At 42.6% G+C, this 19,012-nt stretch overlaps 1 protein-coding gene across 3 annotated transcripts in view; it reads right to left on the bottom strand.

The window, feature by feature from the left end:
- The window catches only part of SFMBT1 (Scm like with four mbt domains 1), a 270,863-nt gene extending 252,788 nt beyond the window's left edge, over nucleotides 1–18,075 (bottom strand). The window contains exon 1 of one of the 3 annotated variants that reach the window (XM_029599417.1): nucleotides 17,965–18,075. The gene's annotated coding sequence lies outside the window, so the exon portion shown is untranslated. The remainder of the gene's footprint in view (nucleotides 1–17,964) is intronic. The other 2 variants (XM_029599420.1, XM_029599421.1) reach the window with 2 other exon arrangements.
- Nucleotides 18,076–19,012: the final 937 nt, after the last annotated feature.

The following is a 19,012-nucleotide window of genomic DNA, read 5'->3' as shown; positions in this document are numbered from 1 at the left end:
AGGAGGCTCTTGAGTAAAATGAGAAACTTGGGAGTGGGCACTAAGGTGGTGGAGTGGATTACAAAATGGTTGACTGACAGGAAACAGCATGTAATGGTAAATGGAAGCTACTCTGAAGAGAGAACCTTGTTAAGTGGAGTTCCACAAGGATTAGTTTTTGGACCAGTTCTGTTCTTTGTGAGCAACATTGCAGAAGAGATAGAAGGTAAGGTTTGTCTGTTTGAGGATGATACTAAGATCTGCAACATAGTGGACATACCTGAAGGAGTAGAGAGAAAGAAAAGTGATTTATGAAAGATTGAAAAGTGGTCAAAGATTTGGCAGCTGAGATTCAATGCCAAGAAGTGCAAAGTCATGCATCTGGAGTGCAGTAGTCCAAAAGAGCTCTATGTGATTGGGAGGAAAGCCTGATATGCATGGACTGGGAGAGGGATCGTGGGGTAATAGTGTCTGACCATCTGAAGACAGTAAAGCAATGTGACAAGATGATAGCTAAAGCCAGAAGAATGCTGGGCTGCATAGAGAGAGGAATAACCAGTAAGAAAAAGAAGGTGATGCCCTTGTACAGGTCCTTGGTGAGACCTACCTGGAGTATGGTGTTCAGTTCTGGAGCCCATATCTCAAAAAGGATAGAGACAGAATGGAGGCGGTGCAGAGAAAAGCAATGAAAATGGTTTGGGGGTCTGTATCAGAAGACCTACGAGGAGAGGCTGAAGGATCTGAATATGTATACCCTGGAAGAGAGGAGGTGCAGGGGAGATATGATACAGACCTTCACATACTGGAAAGGTTTTAATGGTGCACGAACTTTGAACCTTTTCCATTGGAAAGGAAACTGTAGAACTAGGAGTCACAAGAATGAAACTCCAGAGGGAACAATTCACAACCAACATCAGGAAATATTTCTTCCTGGAGAGTGTGGTAGATGCCTGGAATGCCCTCACGGAACAGATGGTGATGACGAAAACAGTAAACGAATTCAAAAGGGCATGGGATAAACCTTGCTGATCCCTAAAGGCTAGAGGTTGGAAATTAAGAAAATTGTGCATGGAGATAACCTGCATGGAGCAACAGTTACACCCTTAACAGAAGACATGTGGATTACTACCCTTAACCAATTAGTCTTGATGTTTTTGACACAACTGCAACATCGCTCTCTGCTTTGTCGGCAGGGGGAAAAAGGGGAATTGGATTCAAACAACAGCCAACGCTGGGCCCTAACGTTTACTGTCCAGAGTACTGATAAGCAGACATTATAGATAAAGCACAGGACTTCTTCTATGGCCAAGTCGAAAAGTAAAGTACATTCAAGCAGCATTGTTTGAGTTATCTAGAAGGCTGCTCACCCCGTAAAAATTATGTTAGCAGTCATTTTATGGGTTTGACAGTTCCTGGGTTTGACTGTAAATATAACTACCCTCAACATAAGGCCTGGGGGTAACCTGCATGGAGCAGCAGTTACTACCATAAGAAACTTGCTGAGCAAACTGGATGGACCATTTGGTCTTTTTCTGCCGTCATTACTATGTTACTATATAACTTCCATCTTGTGTTGCTCAGACCTGCAAAGTTTGGTTCAGTTGTACACTCCTTTTAAAGTGACTGGCTTGTCCCTACACCTTTATATGCGTAAATGGGCTACTGAAAATTTTTACTTTTATGCATGTAACTCCTTTGAAAATTCACTCCATAAGGCTGAATTATCAAAAGATTTTACATGCATTTCAGACTGGTGCACTGGCACACATTGGCACATGTGCGCTGGCACATATCCAGGGATGCGGTAATTTTATAACTTACGTGTATGTTATAAAATAATATGAACATGCATATATGTGCATCTAGTTTTAAATAAGCGTGCATCTTGGCATGCAAATCCCGCTTCTACCACATAAGTCAGAGGATTTTAAAAGGGGCGCATGCCCATGCTATTGCCGGTTTCACCAGTTCATCCAGTTAAGAGCTAAGTCCTCCAAACCTCTCCCGATTGAATAACTTACATTTCCCCCAGTTACCACAGACCTTTAAAACCCTCAGGTAAGGCTAGTTTTTATTTTTTTAAACTTACATCTCGGAGAAATCATGTGATGCAAAGAAAGACAGAGGATGTGATTCCCCTTCTCAGCTCGCCATCGGCTGACCACCCCCTATCTACTGTACAAAACAACTGCAAATTTGTTTTGAGAAAGTTGAATCACAATATCTTCAACTACAGCACATTGCCTGGGTTGTCATGTCTACCAGAATGGCTAAGAAAGAAAAAGAAAAATCCAAATTGCCTGAAACTAATATTGCAGAGGTCGCCACTCTTACGGAATCCTTACCTGTCCTGAATGCAGCGCTTACAGATATGAAGGTGGCTGTGATAGAAGCTTTAGAACCCAAGCTTCGGAAGATTTTTGATAAATTAGAAGATGTTTCTGCTTCTATAACTGGCTTTGAGAGACATTGTGCTGAAAATGAGCAGCGAGTTTCAGACATCCAAGATGGCCTCCTCTCGGCATAGACAAGAGGTCTCTATGCTGAAGTCAACTCTGCAGAAGCATTCTGAATGCTTGGACAATTTAGAAAATCAATCTCGTCGTGATAATTTATGATTTATTGGACTACCAGAGTCAGTGGAGGAGCAAGATCTACAGACCTTTTTGGAATCCTGGCTTACTGCAGAGCTGGGTCTCTCCAAGAAACATGGTAAATTAAGATTTGAACAAGCACATCATCTCGGCCCTAGGCGTGCAAATTCGGAGCGCCCTCGTGTTGTCATTGCAAAAGTGGTTAACTTTGCATACAAAACTGAAATATTACAGGCTTTACGTTCTGGGAAAGCACTCTATTATAACAATAAAAAGATTTTAGTTTTTCAAGAATATTCGGAGGGACTTTCTGCGCAACACCGTGCATTTGCTGTAATATGTACCAAGCTTTATGCTATGGGCACTGGGGCCGCATTGAAATACCCAACAAAGTTGAAGATAATTACTTCTGATGGTACCAGATGGTTTACTGATTTAGCCAACCTCAGCAGTTTGTCGACAAGATGGCAACCATTCAGTGTCCAGGTCAAGGCTCAGTTTGTGATGTACCGTGAGCTGGGAGCACGTGGTGACATTTTTGTTCTTACAAGTTTCATGCTGCAAGAGTTTCAGAATGGAAACTTGAAAATTTTGTGACAGCAGTTTCACTATGTTATTCTATGACTTAAAGGCTTTATAGCCACTATTTCCCTCTAAGCTTCATTTCCATGTTAAATATTTTTTCTGGTTTCTTTCATTATTTTATGCTGCAAAGAGTGCATGTTATAAGAGCTGTAACTAAAGTTGATTGCGGGTGGAGAGTGGATGGGGAGATTCGTCCGCACAAAGTGAGATGTATATTAGTTAATATGGGGAGACTGGAATGGGGGGCATGGGGGTTATCTTGTTTTCTATGGCGTCAACCAATCTTGAGTTTCTACGAATCACACTGCTAGCACTTCAAGGGAGAGTATGCCTTGCTGTGGGTGGGGGACCTATGCTGGGAGGGTCCTTTCTTATATCAGTTTATCTTTTCAGCTTGGGTTTCAATTGGGTGTAGGTTAGATGTCGCGGAAAGGCTTTAAGGTCTTTTCATGGAATGTGGCATAAATTATGTTGTTAAACAGGCTGAGATTCTAACTGCTTTGAAAAAGAAATCTGCAGATATTGTATTCCTACAAGAAACTCATGTAAGTGACCTCGAGCACAGTAAGCCGCGTAGGGACTGGATAGACACTGTTCATTTTGCTTCGGCAACCACACGGTCTGCGGGTGTGGCGATTCTAATACATAAGAAAGTGTCACTTACTATTAAGCAAGAAATTAAGGACCCAAATGGCAGATACCTGATTCTGATTGCAGACTTGGATCATAACCCTTTAGTTTTTTTGTGATATGTATGCCCCCAACATTTATGATCACACATTCTTCAGAGGTATTTATAATTTTTTGCTTCCGTATGTTGATTATGGTCTAAATTTGGGTGAGGACTTTAATACTGTTAGGGATCCAACTTTAGACAGATCACATCCAGCCAATGGGGATGGGAGAACCGCGGGTAAGGAGATATCTTACAATTTCAAGAGTACTTACGCTCAAAATGGAAAGATTATGTGACTTATAATGGTAGTCATGCAGATGATCCTGTTTTATTTTGGTACACCGCAAAGGCTGTGCTAAGGGACACTATTATCTCCTAAATCACTAAGACTTGGAAAGCTCTTGACAAGCAGTTGGTGTCCTTGGAGAGTCAGCTCCAGAAAGCCAAATGTTCTTTATTACTGTCTAATACCCATATGAATAGAGACAATTACTTGGTGATACAGGTAGTGCTTAACTCACTTGTACATCAACATACAAGAAAACTAATTTGTATTATTAGTTTAGGCTTTTTCAATTCAGTAATAAAGCAGGGAAAATTATGGCAAACCTTATAAGGACCAATCATAGTTTTAGTTATATCTCTGCTTTGAGGTCTAAAACTGGGCAGCTTGCTAACTCTACTCCAGAGATTCTCAAGAGTTTTCAACAGTTTTATACTGATCTTTATTCCTCAGAAGGTTGAGACCAAGGGAAATGCAAAATTTTCTGTGAGAAGCTGAAGAAACCCAAATTTTCCGAGGAACAACTATATTGGTTGAATAGAACGATCAGCGAAGAGGAGAAACATATTGGTATCCGCCAAGCTAAACGGTTTAAGGCTCTTGGCCCAGTTGATACAATGTAGAATTTTTAAAAAATCTGATAGATTCTGAGTCGGCTCCTTTAAGTATGGTCTATAATGCCTTGATCAAAACAGGGGAATACCCCATTCATGTCAATTCAGCTCATATTACTCTTATTCCTAAACCTGGCAATAACTCGCTCTCCCCGGCTTCAAACCAGCCTATTTCCCCTTTAAATTTTGATTAAAAGCTGTTTGTTAAAATATTGGCGGATCGTTTAGCAGTACTTTTGCCTCATATTATTGGGTCAGGTCAGGTGGGGTTTGCCCATAGACATGCCTTGATTAAGGTGATATTCTTAATGTCGGCTATAGAACTAGGTCAGAGAACGGGAGAATCTTTTCTCGTGGTCATTTTTTATGCTGAAAAAGTGTTTGATAGGATGGAATGGGGGTATTTATTTTGGGGTAGAGGGCATAGAGGGGCATATGGGGTTGGACGACCGACAACCAAAAGCCTCAATTGTAGTCAATGGTTCGCAATCAGCCTTGTTTCCAATTGCTCGAGGCACTTGGCAAGGCTGTCCTTTGTCCCTGTTATTATTTCTCCTGACTTTAAAACCACTTTTAAATTATATTCAGCCTTCCAATGAGGTGAAAGGGCAATGAATGGGACAACAAATGTTTAAATAAGCGGCTTTTCCTGATGACATCTTGATTTTTCTTACAAAAAGTCGCTGGATTTTTTGCTAGGAATTTTTGGGGAATTTGGGTTTTTTTCTGGGCTCAGATTAAATAAAGACAAATCTGAAGCTCTGACTTTTCCAGAATCTATTAAAGAGAGATGGTGTGATCGTTTTCCATTACAATGGGTAGATAAAAATATTAAATATTTAGGATTATAGATTTCCACCGATTTGTCAGCCTTGTATAATTTAAACATTTCTAATCTATTAATATTTTCCAGAGATAAACTACAAGCTTGGCGGGATTTGCCATTATCGCTGGGAGGATGGATTAATATTTTTAAAATGATCCTTTTCCCAAAATGGCTCTATGTGCTTCAAAATCTCCCCTTGCAGCTAAGGCATAAAGATATTTTATATCAGGACAAGCTGATACAAAATTTTATTTGGCGGAGGAAGAAGTCAAGGATTCCTCTGGACTGGTTGAAAAGAGATTGGGTCCAAGGTGGAATGGGAGTTCCGGACTTAGAGGTTTATAATTTGGCCAGCAATTTAGGAATTGTAAGGGAACAGAGCTTGGATAAGTTCTTTTATATAAATCTTCAGGGTGAGAAAGCTTTGGTATCTCCCCTGGACCTAAGATATGTTTTACAGGGCTATCCTACACAACTTCCGAAATAATATTCTAACAGTACCCTAGAAGCCCCATTAAGATGGGCTTGGACATGCTTAGCGAAGATTCTGCAGACATAGGGTTTTTGTTCACCTCTGTTGCCTAACCAAGGGAATTTAGACTTTACCCCGGGAATTCACTCAGCAGGTTTTCATCAGTGGGCAAGTAAGGGTATCACACAACTGAGTCATGTTTTACAAAAAGAGGGTCAGATGTTATCTTTTCAGGGATTAAAGGAGAAGTACGGCCTAAATGATACCAATTTTCTTTTTTATTTACAACTACATCACTATATTGGGTCCTTATCCAAGGTATCTTTAAAGTCATCAGTTTTAGAATTATTTGATGACTTTTTTCTATTTGAGTTTAAATATATATCTATAGCCACATTGCATAAAACTCTCAGGAAGTTAACTATGGTTACTTGCCAAATCTCAGCAGATAGGTGAATAATGAGGGGATTTTTTTATGTCGACCCAAAAGTTAAACAATCAGGTTTCAAACATATGTCCGAAATATCCTCAAATATGTACTTTAAGGAAATGCAATATAAATTCTTACACACAGCGTATGTGTCCCAACATGTGGCTTTTAAAGCCAATACTTCTATATCTGAAATATGTGAAAAATGTAATTTAGGTATTAGCAATTTATCCCACACATTATGGGCATGCCTACCTATTAATCGCTTCTGAGGAAAAATTGTGGCTTACCGGGAGAAATTGTTGGGGGTACAGATCCCTTTTACTATTTGATTGTTTCCCCCCACTGATTGTTCATGGATTAGGAAATCGCTTGTTAGTTAGGACAGCGTGTGCTGTGGGGAAAAAATTAATTCTTATGCAATGGAAAGAAAAGGAGGCTCCGTCATTTTGGCAATGGAGGAACCTTCTGCACAATATAATGCAAATGGACAGGATGTTATCCCATATTTCATTTAAGCACCGGAGACGTTTTTTGTCCATTTAGGAAAGAAATATTCAAACACTGCCACATCGTTCCCGTAGGTTAATTCCGAATAACTGAGTGATATTGTACTATACAGCATAGTCTTTATGTGAACATTGGTTGATTCTGTTATTTCATTCAGCTGTTGGGAAATGGGGAAAGACTTGGGAAGGGTTGAATGTAATGCTATTCTGTGTTACTTTCTAAATAAAAACTGCTGGAACATAAACTTACACCTAGCAGAAGTAGACCTGCATGGCTAGACCTGGCCATGCGACCAAGTGCGTAAGAATGTCATGCGTACATGTCTTCGCCATGCTCATGCCCTGCCCCAAGACGCCCATGCCTGCCCAAACCTTGCCCACAGCACGCCCCTTTTTGAATCTGGAGTGAGATGTGCGGGCAGAGGAGATACGCACACATCTAGGCAGCTTTTTAAATATGATGGGCACGCGCTAGCCTAACTTGTGCATGCATCTCCTGATTGTGGCGCACACCGGGCTTTTAAAATTTCACCTTTTAACGTGCATAAATGGATTTTTGAAAATTGCTACTTTTTCCATACAGAACTCCTTTGAAAATTACCTCCTCTGTTTAATATTCATGTTGTCTTTTATTTTTTTTTATTCAAGTTGATCTTGATTTAATTCAGTTCAAAATTGCAAAAATAAAATAAAAATGTTACCAAAATGATTCATAAACCCCTGCTTCAAAACTGGATGCAAATGTAATATGAACCAGCTCAACCAGCGCTATTTACAAGCACCCAACTAGGTTCAGAAGCATACAATTGTATCATGGCACTTTCCTTCAAAGAAAAAAATTTTACATTTGGAAATTCACTATATCTGTAAACGGTGGACGTACCCAGCAGCCCATGTTTGAAATATAACATAAACCAAACACATCACACTAAAGAGAACACCCTGCACACCAAAGGTTAGATATAAGTTTTGGCACTTTATGCTTGTGAATATTTCAACAATCTTTTTCTGTAGGGGAAGTTTCAGCATTCAGAATTGCAGAAGGATGAAAGATAGCCAAGAATTTTTTTATCTTTCCTTAGTCAGCTTTGGCATTTTTCATCAATGGATTTATAAACAGCCCATGCATGTTCAACTAATCTCACAAACAGACATACTGCAACTCTACCACCAAATGCAACCTTTATGACATTACAAAAGCAACAGGATGCAAGAATGTTTTCCCCCATTTATCTGCTCTTTTTGCTGTGATTTTTTATATATAGTACAGCAGTTGCTGCTGAGGCTATAATAAGTCTTCTTGAGCCTGTATCTCAAAAGCCCGATGGAAAAGAATTACCTATGGGCAACTTACTCATCTTGGAGACCTCAACAGACGGAAATAAAATCCCCAAAGATAAGTTTTGTTTATAAACAGAATGCAGTATTTAAGAGAGGAGAAGTTCTGTTATTCTGATGTTTCTCAGCTATAAAAAATATTCTTTGTTTCTCGTATATGCCACCCCTCACACAGCTCAAGGCAGCTTACAACAAAACATACACAATTTAAAATAACATCAAATCCATCAACAAAGAACAGCTAGGCTCATCAAGTGTCCATCATCACCCTCTTACTCAGGAAATGCCAACTGAAATAAAAATGGTTTTTAACATTTTCTTGAAAGATTTAGTACCTGACATTGTCCACAATGCCTCAGGCAAAGGGTCCCGCAACAGAAAAATAAATCCGTTCACGAAACTCAGCAAGCCAAATTACTCGCACAAGATGGAATGTCCAACAGTCCTTGCTGGGATGAATGCAATGAAGAAAAAGGATTGTAAATTCGTAACATAGATTTCACCCAGGGTAACGAATCTGCGCTCAACAGCTTATGAATCAAAAGGGTGATCTTAAATTGGATTCCAAATTCCACCGGTAACCAGCAAAAGTTTTTCAAAGCTGGAGTGATGAGGGGGCCTTTTACTGACTTCTGCTATCAAGCGAGCAGCTGAGTTCTGGAGAACCTGAAGTACACACAATGATGACTGAGGCAAGCCAGTAACTAACAAGGCATTACAGCAGCCTAACCCTGGTAGCGCCACAGCTTGGACTATTGCCTGAAAGTTCTTAAGGTCCAATAAAGGTTTCAAAAGTTGTTTAAGAGCTGCAACTTATAATAGCCAGCTCTAAGCATAGCCTTATCTGGCCCGCCATTCCTGCCTTAGAACCTAACAATACACCTCATCTCTTCACAATATACAGAATCAGAATGACTGCATTTTCAAAAGTGAATATAATAAAGAACAACTTCACCATGACCTCTATTCCTTATTCCTTGACATACCCATGAAACTCATTACAAACCAGTAAGACAAATCAAGTACCCACACATCAAGTGCTTTTACAAGGCTGAAAGCTCAAGATCCTGCAGCCTGACTGGTTACTGTAGAAATTGCAGAGGTGTAAAGCTTTCTGGCATAGCTGCATAATACAGTTTGACTCATATCCCAAGGACTTTTCTGGCAAGCACAAAATGAAAGATAACTTTTGGCAAAAAAAAAAAACAAAAAACCCCCACAAAAAGGACTCAGTAAGAAAACCAGAACTAGGAATCAAAAAAACACCTTGAAAATGTTTTAGATTTTAAAAATGAAAGGGATAAGGCTAGACTCGAGTTCACTGTCTAGTGCACTGTTCTTCAAGGTAAGGCCTGCAGGCTGTTGGTGGCTCCTTCAGACCCCTAATGTGGCCCCTAGTTTGCATTTTTCCCATCATGGTGGGGAAACATTAGACTTTGGGGTAGATTTTACAAATTTGCGCACACGCGTACTTTTGTTTGCGCACCAGGCACAAACAAGAGTACGCGGGATTTTAATAGATACACGTGTAGCCGCGCGTATCTGTTAAATCCGGGATCGGCATGTGCAATGCCGTGCAAAATCGGCAGCCTGCGCGCGCCAAGCCACGCAGCCTGCCTCCATTCTCTCCCATCCCCCCGCACATTCCCCTCCCTTCCCCTACCTAACCCACCCCCCCAGCCCTACCTAACCCCCCCCCCCCACCTTTGTTGCACAAGTTATGCCTGCCCGAGGCAGGCGTAACTTGCCGGCGCGCGATTCCCAGGCCCGGGAACTGTTTCGGAGGCCTAGGCCATGCCCCCGAAACGCCCCCTGGCCGGAACCATGCCCCCACCCCCAAATGACGTGCCGCCGCGAAATGCCGCCGCGACACGCCCCCGACAAGCCCCCCCCCCCAGGAAAGCCCCAGGACTTACGCGCGTCCTGGGGCTTGCGCATGCCGCTGAGTCTACTCAACATAGGCTCGGCGCGCGCAGGGGTAACTTTGGGCAGGTTTTCGGGGGTACGCGCGTACCCCTTTGAAAATCTGGCCCTTTCTGCACAGACCCCTACTTGCCTTCATTTTTCTCCCTGCAGCAGTGGCTTGGTGGCACTGCATCCCAGGCCCACAAAGCCTCAGTGGCAATCACTACTGGGCCCGAACCATGTGTCTGCATGCTGCAGCAGTGGGAGCCTTGCAAATGAGCTCCTGCTGCTCCCCAGCCTCCACCAGACTGCCCAAGAACAGACTTAGTGGCAGGAAGGGAAAAAAATTGTACTCCTTTCCAGGAACAGGGCAGCTCTGGACTTGCATCCCTCACCTTCTGACTCCCCTCTCTTCATCTGATCCATGCCGGCCCCGATGTGTGCCTGCCATGTGCCTTACTCCACCCCCATGTATGGGCACCACCAAGGGGCACTAGTACCCACACTAGTAGGTAAGAGCACACTTAATTTATTTTAATTTATCCATCCTGGTCACACAGAGGATGCTGCTGCTTCTGCAGTGGGGAAGGAGGAGGTGGTGGGGAGAAGTCAGCTGCTGCTGGAATGGGGAGGGAATTGTGTGTGAAGGGGAGGGAGTCAGAGGAAGTTGCTGTTGCAGTGGGATGAGGGGGTGCAGTGACTGTTGCAGTATGAAAGGAGGTTGGAGGGTCAGAGGAGGCTGCTGCAGTGGGGGGGGTGTGGGGAGTCAGACTGTTCTTGCAGTTGGGAAAGGCAGGTGGGGGTCAGGCTGCTGCTACAGGGGAGGGGAGTCACAAGCTGATCTTGCAGTGGGGAGGAGTGGGTGGGAGTCACAAGCTGCTGCTGCAGGGGGAGGTTGTGAGAGAGGCTGTGACTGCTGTGTATTGGGGGTGCAGGTTGAAGAGAGAGGAAGTTTTAAAGGGGCAGGGTTGAGGGGATTGATAGAAAAAAGTGGTGGGAACATGATACTATTGGCACATGCCAATCAGTAGCGTTTTGGCCTGTGGCCATGGCCACAAAAATATGTCAGCTCTCCTCCAGTCTCCTTAGATCCAAAGTGGCTCCCACCTAAACTTTTGTGAAGATCACTGACCTAGTGAAAACCTGCTGATAGGCAGAGAGTGGTTTTCGTCCTACTTTGCTCTGCACATTGTTCAGGCCCACAGTAGTGGCTCTGGAGGACACTGGAACATCTGCAAGTTTGGCTAAGTCTTATCAGCAGAAGGAAACTATCTGGTCTCAAAAAAATGTATGCATTTCTGGATACTTCTTGTACTAGTCCAATAATAGCTGATACCACAACCTGCATAGAATCCACCTGACTTTCTATTAACAAAACAAAAAGCAGAAACAACCCCCCCCCCCCCCCCCCGAAATAATCTTTAAAACGGCAACAGGAAGGCCTGTCAAACTGGTAAAAAGGGCAAAGAATTTATAGATTATTCTTTTTTTACACCATTCCAAAACTGCTAATTAACCAGTTTATATCCAATAAGCACAAGTAGCATTTGCAGGCTAAAATCAGTCCAATGGAGACCAGTTTTCTCAACAGTTATTCTGAAACGTATCTTATAAAACAGCAGCTGGATTCAGAAAGAGCCTTTCTCCCCAGCTTTCACTTAGTGGAAAATATTTTCCTAACTCAGGCCCTGCCTGCATTAAGATCTGCTGCTATGCATGGCATTCAGGATTTTTTCATGGGCTGTGCACACAAGCCCAGTCACTCTTATACAAACCCACTGAAAGTCAAGGTCAGTCTGCAATTAAAGTACACCCTTTTCTATATTCCTTGCATTTGTGAAGCGATATTAGAGTTTTAAGTTTTTGAAAGCTCCTAAGACTTAACCCCTCCAAATGTACAAGCCTAACCTAAAAATTGAGGCTTGCTGGGGTGCTAAGGCCCCGTCAGATCCACATGCAGGTATTATATAGGTGCACAATAATCATAAATATGCCATGAACAATTGAAATGTGAACTTGGGAAAGGAGGCTTAAAAACCTGGAGTAGCTGACCGTTTATTCCAAGCAAGCTGTTAAATTAGGAGAAATAATACATAAGGGAAGAAAAACAAAATGAGGTAACACATGCTACGCTTGTCAGACCAAGTCAATCGAACCCAGCATGCTTCTCCATCAGTGGCCAATCCAGGTCACAAATACCCAACATAGATCCCACAGAGTAGATCCATTTTCTGACGCTCACTCCTAGGAATAGGTGGTGGTTTTCCCCCAGGTCTACCTGCCTAATAATTGTTTATGGACTTTTCCTTCAGGAGCTTGTTCAAGACCCTTTTAAACCCAGCTATGATGCCTTCATCACATCCTTCAACAATTCCACAGCTTGTGTGTCGACCTAGAAATCAGAAGACAAGATGATGCAACAGCACCAAGAAACAGGCAAGTTGGTGTTTTGAAGGTTCCAGCTAGTATTGCTGCATTAATTAGTGGTCAGCTCCTGAAAGGATCTTCCTGGAGTTTGCATGTCTTCCCATTGGAAAAGAGCAGTAATCATGAAGCAAGATTAGTGAAAAAAAAATAGCTCATTCAGGTGGCAATTAAACAAAATAACTAGAAGCCTATTTTCATTCCAATTTTGAGTTTATTCCAGATGAGATCCTACTATTTCAAAATTTTAACTGCAGACCCCTTTTATTGTGAAATAAAGGTAAGCCTGTGCTCAAACATCAGAATGGGGTGGGCCACCCAGGCCCTGGCTCTACCAACTTTTGTTGTGCCAGGATGGGATCCATCAGTCTTTCTCAGTAGCCCCTGGCCAGAGCAGCTGATACCAGCACCATGTGAGTACTGCTACTCCTTGCTGATCTCACGCTAATTTCACGAGACTTAAGATCAGCACTGGAATAGCAGCACCAGCGTAGTTCCAATTCGTAGAGTAGAACTACTGCTCCAGGGAAGGCAGAGAAAGACCTAGAGAAAAACAGCCAGGGAACTGGTAAGCTGGAGAGTAGTATGTCTAGGAGGCAGGCTGAAGATGGACACATGGAGGTAGGCTGGAGAAAAGTGCAAGCACTCTCCCCCTCCCCAAATCCTGGAATCTCTCCTTCCCTCTCCCTCCACTTTGCTCATCCCAGATCCTCCATCCTCCCCAGCAACCATCTCCCTCCTCTCTCCATTCCTCGTCCCGGTTGTCTCCCCTCTCTTCTCCCTGTTCTCCCCCTATTCCTAGTCCTCTCCCCCCTCCCCCCCTTCTCTTCTCCTCCCTCCTTCCTCTTCTGGTCCTCTCATCCTCTCTCCTCATCCTTGGTCCTCTGGTAGGAGCAGGGGAGAAACTGCACTCTGAATCGGGAGGAGGGAAAGAAAGGATATCAGGCAGTAGGTGTGGAGTGGGGGACAAAGTAGCACAAGGAATGGGGGTGCATGTTTTGTGTTGGGGCTGCCGTATCCTCATCATGTCCTGCTCATGTGTAGGTTTATATAGCAATCTTGTTTGTTGGGCTTTCCCAATAGGAGGTGTATTAGTGTTCGAGAACTCAGTGTACTATTTGCAGTTTTGCCCTTTCCTAGGTAATGCTGTTGCAGTTTGATTCCTGGGAGTTAGTGCTACTATAGTACGGCAAATTTGCTACATATGTGAGATTTCTTTTGCAGGATTTTCTTTTTACAATGTGCCTGGTAATAGAGGGAGTTTCTGTTGCTATGCTTAGATGACACCAGAATTAGATTTTTTTTTTTTTTTTGTGGAATGGTGAATTCTGAACTGCACCCATAGCTGGGGTGAGGGTAGGGGGCTCTGTGAATACACAAAGCATGAGGTGCAGGGTTTATGTTAGGTTTGTCTTGCACATACCATGACAAGAATGAGCCTCACTTTTAAGCCAGTGTATATTGGGAAGGATCACAATCTCTGATTTACTGTTAGTGCTTTTATTAATACTTGCATTGTGCCAAACAGCTTTACTTTCTGAAGCTTGCACGGTGTAATATATACAGGCAGCATTATCAAGGTGAGTCTGAAGTTCTTTTTAATAAGGAGAATGGTGCCCAAAATATTACGACCATTTCTGTATCTTTAGGCCACATTTCTTAATCTCCACTTACATCTCTTTGTACTTGAGGACCTTCTCTCTCTCTCCATACATAGTACAGAACAGTCATTTAGTAGTGACACTCCCATTATTAAAGCTGTTTTGTCATTTTCTACTTTACCACTAGGCCTGGTTGTCGAACATCAAACTTTTTAATGGTTGCTCTGGAAATGTATACTTATACTCTGATTTATATGAATAACGCATGTAACAAAGAATAGCTAACTATCAACAAAGGAAGCAACTGGCAGTGGGAGCTGAGGGGGTTGAGGGGGGGTTGGGGAGGCAGAGCTTGGTTGGCAGCCCCACAACAAAGGTGATCGGCTGCTCTCACCTGTGCTAATCCTTATCAGGATCCCATGCAGATCCTACACCGACACGTGCAAAGCAGCACTATGTCGTGACTAACTAAAGAGGGAGCTCGGGGAAGATTTAAATAAAATAGACAGGACAGGTATTAAAAAAAAAAAAAAGGGTGTACCACCTTTTTATTTATACATTTTATATACCGCCGTTCCATGAATGGATCACAACGGATTTACAAGACGACATTCATATTTATACATTCAAACGGATAAACATAAATAAAAACAAAACGACTGGTTTCTGGGGCAAATGGAATTATGATCGGAACATAAGGCAAAGGAGAATTGGTAATCAAAAATAATAAGGTGGTTTTCACTTCTTAGTCTGCGGGTTGTTTGTGAATCATGCATTCTCTCATTTGATTTATTTTTCATACTGCGATTGTTATTTGTCTTTCTTGTCTTTTATTACAAAATGAGTGCAAAAACTATAAGAAAATTTGCTATTAGCAAAATAAGCAGATCTGAAATGGGAAATGTAAAAGCTGCAGAGCCCAGAAACAGCAAAGGTGAAATTTAGAGAAGTCTAAATTGATTTCTCAAAAACTTCATAGGCCACGATCCCCCCCTTTCTTCTCTGTAATGCTTTTAGCCCTTCCCAAAATTAGCTTTTTTTTTTTTTGTTCTGCAATTAATCGTTCATCAAACCAAACATCTTACAGTCCCCCACAATCTACCCCACCCTCCCAGTTTGAGAAAAACTGAACTATAGTACTGCTGTTTTATCAGGGAGAAACACTAAATGCATTTCTGGTTACAGAACTTCATGGCTCCCTTGCAGCTGTAGAACTATTTTAACTTTCAAAACATTTAATCTTTCTCTCTCGGTTAGTAGACGCCTTTGTCTCAACTGACAGTAAGTGAGGCTGATTCATACTGAGAGTCCATCAAACATAGGTAAACATGCCTGGCTACTGTTTCTGCCTGGGGATACCCCCATGGAGTTTATGCACAATCACAGAGTGCTGTCGGACAAAAATCAGAAGGATTGATTTTTCTCAGATGGTTTTAGAAAGTTCATCGCCTTCCATCAAGCATCTTCCTGATACTGCTGATTTAACAGTAACATCAATAAAACAGAAATGTATTAATGATTGTAATATAGTTGTGAATGCTGATGAGGCTATGTTACCACACTAAAAGCAAAGAAAACAAAACGAAAGTAAAAGCCAAAGTAAAGGCAATCATGTGACACCACCAACTCTCAAAATTAAATTAAAAAATAAATAAATAAAAATGAAACTTATTACAGCATGAATGTAGCATGCTTTCTCCAGGTTTTATAGCCCTTCCAAGGTGCTTGCTTCAATTAGCCATTAACCCTCGCACCATCCCAACCCACCTGCATGCATCTCAAAATATCATGACAGAATGGACCACAATTAAGCCCTGGATTCTGACTGGTTAAGAAATACTGCACATGAATGGGCTGCACAGACCTCTTTAAAGCTGCAGTTTTTCCAAGGCCAATATGTAGAGCAAGGGTAGCCAACATCGGTCCTCAAGAGCCACAAACAGGCCAGATTTCAGGATGTCCACAATGAATATACATGGGATGGATTTGCATGCACTACCTCCATTGTATGCAAATCTATTTCATGTATTTTCATTATGAATATCCTGAAAACCAGGCTGTTTGTGGCTTTTGAGGACTGGAATTGGCTACCCCTGATGTACAGAGTTCTATACAAAGCAAGTGTAATGAAGGTTCCAGCTAAGACCTTAAAGCAGATCATGCTAAAATTCTTAACCAGCAGTTCCTAACTACAGATGCAAAATTATAAAGCATATAAATAAAATATCCTTTAAGGAAATCATAAGCTTTTGCAAAGTGCTTATGACTATCCTACTAGAGTCCACCTGGGACCATCCAGCACTATTATTACCTGGTGCAGAAAGGTCTTGTGGGACAGTAATATCCGTAATCTTCAATAGGCTTTTCCCCACAGACCCAAAATAGGATAAAAACATTGAAGGATCCTGATCCCTTAAGTACTTCCCTATCACCTTGTTTTTCTTTTTCTTCTACTTCAGCCCTATCAGTTTGTACTGCAAACTGAAGTTTTATTCAATACTGGGTGAAAGGTGCATTTTTTAACGTTTCACAATCTCCGATAAAAGGACTACATATTTCACTGTCTGTCTCCTATAAAACACGTGTTAGCTATATAATCAGAGATTCTGGGCCACTTTGATGGAATTTTTCTTCTTCTCCTTAAGGCAGAGGAGCGAAAGTCGGCCACAGGAACGTACGCCTGTGTGTCACTTTCGCACTACTAACAACCAAAAGGGCGGGGGAGTGAAAGAGCAAGGCAGCTTTGTGCTTCTCATCATTACCTGCAACCCATTCCATTCGCTTCAGAAAGCGATCACCTTCAACCCCAAACATGAGATCTCTAAGTAGGCTATACAGAGAGATCTGAACCAAGCTCACATCATTTATTTCAAACATTGCTTCCTCCCATCATCAGAGGAGATAGGGACAGAAAATTAAACATGGAGGATGAAGTTCATTAAAGAAATTACATCTAGTAAATTGAACTATTTAAGAGGGAAAAAATCGATTAAACTTTAAAGTAACCAAAAAAATAAAAATAAATGGATTCCATAACAAGAGAGTGGAGGCTGTAAGAGGACGCCACACGATAGCACAATATTCTAACATTACTTTTCCTTTTTTCTGGTTTTGGCGCAATGTATTCACGTCAAAATCTAACACACCCCATTTACTTCAAGGAACGGGGCAACTGCACAACAAAAAAAGTGAGAAGAATGGAAGGCTACAGAATGGTGGTGGGGAAGGGGGGGGGGGGGGTTAGTGAAAAACAATGCCGCCTTTTTATTTTCTTTCTTCCGTTTTTATTTGCACTTCCTCCCTCCTTTTCTGCAAAGGAAAGAGGTGAAGAGAAAAAAAAAAGCAAAACCAAAACCCACTCAGTTTAAACAAAACAAAACAAAAAACAAAACAAAAGCAAGTGGTTTCTATACAAAAGCTAAGAAACCACGGCTTTTTTTTTTTCTCTCCCTTGTTTTTCGTATTCTTTACGCAGACAGAACACCAGGCACTTGGCTGCAAGTTGCAGAGCCGTCAGAGCCCGAGCGAGCGCGAGACGCGCACACACACTCAGACACGCTCGCGCTCACTCGGCTACATCCATCTATCGGAGATTCCTCCCCGCCTTCGGCAAAGTTAGGCAGCCGAAAAGCTGCGTCGCCCGCCGCTCCGGCGGCGGGAAACCGGCTCCCTCAGCCGGCCGGACTCGCCCTCCGACGCCGGGCATGCCCCGGCAAGCTCCAGCTTACCTGGCGAGAGTTTTTCCGAGCGACTTGCTTTTATTCCCCCCGCTTTCTAGCGCTCCGCTCACCGCCTCATTCCAATATGGCACGGACCGCTTCTGCGCATGCGCCCGGCTCTTTTTTTTTTTTTTTTTTTTTGGCAGCGGCTTATTTTTATATATATGTAATTTTTTTTTATCCCCCTCCCCCCCCCCCTCCTTCCCCAGCTTCCTCCTCTTCCGCGCTGCGCGCACACTCACGCGCGGGCGGTGAAATGCAGCGCAGGGAACTGTCAGTGCCACCCGAAAGCAGGGGGGGGGGGGGGGGCAGGCTGTCAAAAACTGATAGGCATCCCCCACCTTTCCTCCAGCCTCCCAAATAAAAGAGAAATAAAAAAATAATAATAATAATTCCTTCCCTCCACTTCCCACGCATGGTGTCTTTCCCAAAAAAAAAAAGGAGCCCGAATTTCACTGGGCAGAGCTATCCGGGCTTTCTCCCACCTCCCTGCAAAAGAAGGACTAGAGTGAAAGGGAGAGCTGGAGAAGATACGGAAAAGATGACTGGAGCGGTGAGTGGGGATCTCTTCCCCTTTCCAACATCCGGCCAAACAATTGGGAAAGTGGGGAAAACAAAGGGTGTAAAACAGAAGAAGCTCGACAACCTCCTGCCTGAAACCTGGCCAGAAGAAGTAGGGAGAAACACCCCGTCGTTGGCGCCTTCTGGTACACCCGCTGCCGCAATCAGCCAAGGTAGCGGCCGCAGTCTGCAGGCAGAAAGAGGGGGACTCTGCAACAGGTTCACTCGTCAGGGATCTTCTTTTGTTTTCGGGAAAAATGAACTCATCCACCCCAGCGCTATGCTTTTCCAGCATCCAATCAGCGCAATGCTGGGAACACTTATTTTCATATCTGACATGCAACGGGCTTTCTTGGTAGCCTGTATAGTTGTAGACAACAGCGGCAAACTCTTTTGGCTATGGTGTTATCCATATTAGCTAAAAAAAAATGTTTTTAAAGTTGTAAAGTATCTGTCAATAGATTCCAGACTTCTGTCTGGAGTATTCTTTACGTGC

The sequence above is a fragment of the Rhinatrema bivittatum genome, chromosome 4 (genome assembly GCF_901001135.1).
Source record: "Rhinatrema bivittatum chromosome 4, aRhiBiv1.1, whole genome shotgun sequence".
NCBI lineage: Eukaryota > Metazoa > Chordata > Amphibia > Gymnophiona > Rhinatrematidae > Rhinatrema > Rhinatrema bivittatum.
This window is presented reverse-complemented; position numbering and strand designations above follow the sequence as displayed.